The 6,399-nt window shown below is 39.4% G+C and overlaps 1 pseudogene; it reads left to right on the top strand.

Moving 5' to 3' along the window:
• The first annotated feature begins 2,206 nt into the window (after positions 1-2,206).
• LOC102733420 (small ribosomal subunit protein uS12 pseudogene) lies at positions 2,207-2,727 on the top strand (annotated as a pseudogene).
• Positions 2,728-6,399: the final 3,672 nt, after the last annotated feature.

Raw genomic sequence — 6,399 nt, 5'->3', positions numbered from 1 at the left:
TTGTTCAGACACCCAAGCTAAAATGGTGGAGTGAACCACGTAGCTATTTGGGGGCAGAAGAAGGGAATTTTAGACTGAAATAACAGCAAGTATAAAGGCCCTGAAGTGGGAGCATGCTTGGTTTCTTTCAGAAGCAGAAGATAACTTGATTCTTTTTTTTTTTTTTATTGTTCCCATACATTCTTTTTTATTTATTTATTTTTTTATTCTTATGTTAATCACCATACATTACATCATTAGTTTTAGATGAAGTGTTCCATGATTCATTGTTTGTGCATAACACACAGTGCTCCATGCAGAACGTGCCCTCCTCAATACTCACCACCAGGCTAACCCATCCTCCCACCCCCCTCCCCTCTAGAACCCTCAGTTTGTTTTTCAGAGTCCATCGTCTCTCATGGTTCGTCTACCCCTCCCGATTTCCCCCGCTTCATTCTTCCCCTCCTGCTATCTTCTTCTTCTTCTTTTTTTTCTTAACATATATTGCATTATTTAGAAGATAACTTGATTCTAATCTTTCTTCCTCTGTCTTTACTGACTCGGGGATTCATTGGCTTTCATGACTTCAACGACCATCACTATAGCACTCCTCATGAGGCCTCTGCTACACTATCTCCATATTCAGAACTCATTCAGAAAAGTTTTCATGAAACACTGATTCTGTCAAGGTATTCCCCTGCTTAAGAATGTCTAGGTGATTCCTATTTGCCTACAATAAAAAATCCAGATTCCTCCCCAATTCTCCGAAGACCTGCACCAATGTGATCTTGTGTTCCATTTATCACTTGTGCTATTTTATAAACTTTGATTCCTATTAGTTCCTGTCCTGACCACTTCAGCTCAGCTAGTCCTCCTCACCTGGATGTAATTTTTTTTCCTTGTGGCAGAATATACATAGCATAAATTTTACCATTCTAACTGTTTGAAGTAATTACTGATAATGAAACTTACTTTTGCCATTTTGTTATTTTTCTTTTAAAGATTTTATTTATTTATTTGAGAGAGATAGAGAGACAGAGCATGAGCAGGGGAGAAGGGCAGAGGCAGAAGCAGCCTCCCTGCTGAGCAGGGAGCCCGACCAGGGCTCGATCCCAGGACCCTGAGATCATGACCTGAGCTGAAGGCAGACGCTTCACCGACTGAGCCCCCCAGGTGCCTGTTACTTGCTTTCTATAGGTCTTACATCTTTTTTCGTTCCTCATTCCTTTCATGACTGTCCGCTTTTGTATTTGGTTGGGTCTGTTTGTAATGGCACATTTTGATTCCCTTCTCATTTTCTTTGGTTTATATGCTGTAGATATATTCTTTGTGGTTACCACAGGGATTTTACATATAACACCCTTAAGTTATAGGAATTTATTTTATTTTTTATTTTATTTATTATGTTCAATTAGCTAGCATATAGTACATCAATAGTTTTTGATGTAGTGTTCAACGATTCATTAGTTGAATATAACACCCAGTGCTCATCACCACATGTGCCCTCCTTAATACCCATCACCCGGCTACCCCATACCCCCACCCCCTTCTCTTCTGTAGCCCTCAGTTTGGTTCCCAGAGTCCTGAGTCTCTCATGGTCTGTCTCCCTTTCTGACTTCTCCCCCTTCAGATTTCCCTCCCTTCCCCTATGGTCCACGCTGTTCCTTATGTTCCACATATGAGTGAAACCATATGATAACCATCTTTCTTTGCTTGACTTATTTCACTTAGCATAATCCCCTCCAGTTCCATCCATGTTGATGCAAATGGTGGGAATTCATCCTTTCTGATGGCTGAGTAATATTCCATTGTATATATGGACCACATCTTCTTTATCCATTCATCTGTTGAAGGGCATCTCGGCTCTTTCCACAGTTTGGCTATTGCGGACATTGCTGCTATGAACATTGGGGTTCATGTGCCCCTTCTCTTCACTACATCTGTATCTTTGGGTAAATACCTAGTAGTGCAATTGCTTGGTCGTAGGGTAGCTCTATTTTTAACATCTTGAGGAACCTCCATACTGTTTTCCAGAGTGGCTGCACCAGCTTGCACTCCCACCAACGGTGTAAGAGGGTTCTATAGGAATTTATTTTAAATTGTTACCAACTTAACTTCAATTACATACAAAAACTGTGTCATATTACAGCTCTGTCACTCTACTTTAGTTAATGACATCAAAGATTACATTTTTAGCGCTTTTGCTCAGGCTGGTGGCACTGGCAAGATGGGCAGGTGTTGCGGTCTTTGTACTGCCAGGAGGTCCCATAGCCACCAAAGAGATTAGAAGTGGCATGATAAACAGTACAAGAACACCCATTTGGGCACAGCCCTGAAGGCCAACCCTTTTAGAGGTGCTTCCCATGCAAAGGGAATTGTGCTCGAAAAAGGGGGGATTGAAGCCAAATAGCCAAATTCTGCCATCAGGTCGTGTGTCAGGGTCCAGATGATCAAGAATGGCAAAAAAGTCACAGCCTTTGTACCCAATGATGGCTGTTTGAATTTTATGGAGGAAAATGATGAGGTTCTGGTTGCTGGATTTGGTCACAAACGTCATGCTGTCAGTGACATTCTTGGAGTTCGTTTTAAGGTTGTCAAAATAGCCAGTGTCTCTCTTTTAGCCTCTTACAAAGGCAAGAAGGAAAGACCAAGATCCTAAGTTTTGATGGTGAAAACATGACAATAAGTTCTCAAAAAATATGCCAAAAAATTACATCTTTATACATGTGTACCTACCCATTAACACAAATTTGTTATTTTTAATGTATTTGTCTTTTAAATCCTATGGAAAATAAAAAGTGGAGTTATGAACCAAAATTATAAAAATACTGATTTTTGTCTGTGTAATAGTCATTTATCAAAGATCTTCATATTTTCATATGATTTTGAATTACTGTTTAGTGTTCTTTTGTTTCAATTTGAAGAACTCCTCTTAGCATTTTTTGTAGGATAAGTCTAGTGGCAGTGAACTCTCTCAAATTTTGTTTATCTGGAAATGTCTTAATTTCTCCTTCATTCTTAAGGAGCAGTTTTGTTGAGCATGAAATTCTCAGTTGATATGTTATTTTTCTTTCAACACTTTAAATATACCATGTCATTTCCCTCCAAGTTTTCTGCTCACAGTCCAATAATAGTCTGATTGAGGATCTCTTGTATGGGACCAGCCACTTTTCTCTTGCTACTTTCAAGATTCTGTCTTTGGCCTTTGACAATTTGTTATAATGTGTCTTAGTATGACTCTCTTTGGGTTTAGCCTACTTGGAATTCATTGACCTTCTTGCATCTATATATCCATGTCTTTGCCCAAATTTGGGAAGTTCTTGGCTATCATTTGTTTCAATAATCTCATGCCCCTTTCTCTCTGTCTTCTTCTTCTTAGACTTCCATAACACATATGTTGGTCACCTTGATCATGTCTTCTAAGACCTTAGGCTCTATCACTTTTCTTCATTCTTTTTTCTTTCTTCTCAGACTTGATAATTTTAAATATTCAGGCTTCAAGTTCACTGATTCTTGTTTTTCTGTTTGAGTCTACTATTGAATCCCCCCAGTGAATTTTTCAATTCAGTTATTGTACTTTTCAGCCTCAGATTTCAGTTCATGTCCTTTGAATAATTTCTATCTGTTGTTTTTCTTATTTTCTTCATATATTGTTTTACTGATTTCCTTTATTTCTTTGTCTGTGTTTTCCTTTAACTCTTTGAGCATATTTAAGACAGTTGTTTAAAAATCTTTGTCTGGTATATCCAATGCCTGTGTTTCTTCAGGAATGGTTTCTGCCATGTTATTTTCTTCCTTTTATTGGGACATGTTTTCCTGTTTTTTTACATGCCTTGTGATTTTTCTGTTGAAAATTGAGCATTTGAATAAACACATACCTCTCCCAGTCTTTGTGAATTGGCTCTGCACTAAGGCAGGCCTTCAGTAATTAGAAGGACACATTGTGAATCTTTGGATCCACCCAGCGTGAACACTTAAGGTCTTCTGTGGTCTTCTGTGAGCATGTGTCTTGCCCGGCCTAGTTTGTGTGTTTTTTCTACAATTCTGCCGTTTACATGGATGCCTTTAAACATCTTAATTTCTCAAAGAGTCTCACCCCAGCTTCTTCTCATGACCCTAGATATTCTATTGTATTCTTCCACCCATATTCTCTTATCCCAGGTGTTGGAAGGCCTGTAGTCCTCCTGCAGTTTTCATGAGCCATGTCCACTGTGTATTTCCATGATTTTTTCCAGTCTGAGATCTGAGTTATGTGAAAAAGAGAGTCCTCACTCAGGTATCCCTCAGATAGGGCAGGATGTTGCAAATAATGTGTGCTCTGTTCCGTCTAGTTCAGGAAAGAAAATGAGGAACTGGGCCAGCACTTCCTTCAGACCTTGCCATACTGCACTAAGGATGAAGTAGGGGCAAGGGTAAATAAAAATGACATAGGGGTGCCTGGGTGGCTCAGTCAGTTAAGCGCATCTGACCCTTCATTTTGCCTCACGTCATGATCTCAGGGTGGTGAATTTGAGCCCTGTACTGGGGCTTCGTGCTGGGCATGGAGCCTGCTTAAGATTCTCTCTCTCCTTCTCCCTCTGCCCCTCCCCCACTGCTCTCTCTCTCTTTCTAAAAAAAATGCCACAAAATTTCCTATTGCTTTGAATGTGGCTTTTTTTTTTTTTTAATTGGGTGTTCACTTGGCTGCTGTAGACCTTTGACTCTTTTCCAGAGCTCCTATAACATTATTTTAGCCAGCCTCTAGTTGTTTTTCAAATGTTTCTGTGGGGAAATGTGGACCCATAGCTTCCTAGTCTGCCAACTTACTGGTATCACTCTTGGGTATGATGTTGGGTTTGCCTTTGTCCTTCCTTACATGCCATCACTTCTACCCACAGTATTCTTGTTTCTCTTTCCCCTACTTATTAGTTTAATGTAATGGTGAAGAATATGGGCTCCAGAGTCAGTCAGACATCGCCTTGAACCAAGATGTGTCACTTACTTGAGATGTCATAATGTCGCCGAGCCTCAATTTCTCATCTCTAAGATGAGTGTGCAGTAATAGCAATGATACTTCCATTTCAGGTAATAAGATAATGTCTTTAATGTACAGTCCAAGCATATAGTTATTCCTTAAGGTTAGTTGTTGCTATTGTTATTTTTATTACTGCAGAGAAATACCATTTTTCACTTACTAGCTCTGTGACCTTACGCAAGTTACTTAACCACTCCAAGATTCAGTCTTAAGATGTGGCTAATTATAGTATGTACCTCATAGGAATGTTAGGATTAAATGAGATAATGCCTATGAAATGCTTGTAATAATGTGGGCAGTAGTGCTCAAATGAACGGTTAAGTGATTTAGGGGAGTAGCAAAGGCAAAATCCCAGTTGTGTGGAATGATTGGAGTAGTTATGAAAAAGTTAGGATTTAAGTTTGGCTATTATAAGTATAATTTGTGGGGGTGCCTGGGTGGCTCAGTTGGTTGGGCCTCCGACTCTTGGTTTTAGCCCACACTCAGCATGGAGTCTGCTTTGGATTCTCTCTCGCTCTCCCTGCCTCTCTGCCCCTCTGCCCCCTCCGTGTTTGTGCACAAACTCTCTCTCTCTCTCAAAATAAAAAAAAATAAAATCTTTAAAAAAAATAAGTATAATTTGTGGAGTTGGAGAAAGAATGAGTAAATTCAAAGAAGAAGCAACAGCATATGTAAAGTTCAGGGAGGTGAAAATAAGTGTGGTATGACAGAGAACAGTATAGATATTATTAATGTTGAGGAGCTGTATGAAGCAAGTGTAGGAGCAAATCAGGGACAGACTGCTAGGGGTGTTGGTATTATTTAAAGTACCACTGCTATAACAGATTAACCCTCAATTCCCAGTAGTTTATAATATAATAAGTGTTTCTCATTCAACTCATAATCTGCTGGGGGTGTTCCTGGTTGAGTAGCTTTCCACTTATGCCATCATATAGGGACCCAGGATCCTTCCATTTCATGGCTCTGCTTCCTCTAGGTCCTTTGCATTCTTTCCATCCAGCTGGAGGAAGGGAAAAGAGAGAAGGGAACAGTGTGTATAGGAGGTTTTTATGGGTCAGGCTAAGAAGTCATATGCATTACTCCTGTTCACATTTCGCTGGCCAGTACTCAGTCACATGGCCACACCTAAATGCAAGAGAGGCTGGGAAATATAGTCTGGCTTTGAAGAGTCTATGAGCTTGTTATGATCGTTTAATCATGTGAAGATATTTCTTTTAAAGAAGACATTGATTCAATCTTTGTGTGACACATTGGCTTTTTATTCTTAAAAAATCCATCCAGAAGTCAGATAAAGACCTTTATAGGCTTTAAGTGGAATGCCAAAAAGATGATCATACACACCCCCATACACAATTTAAAATTTAAAAGAAAAGTATCACTAAACTATAAAATAAGTATGATGAAGT

Source organism: Leptonychotes weddellii, chromosome X (assembly GCF_054177405.1).
Source record: "Leptonychotes weddellii isolate Sample4059 chromosome X, ASM5417740v2, whole genome shotgun sequence".
Classification (NCBI taxonomy): Eukaryota; Metazoa; Chordata; class Mammalia; order Carnivora; family Phocidae; genus Leptonychotes; species Leptonychotes weddellii.
Note: the sequence above shows the minus strand (reverse complement) of the source record. Positions and strands in the feature narration are given on the sequence as shown.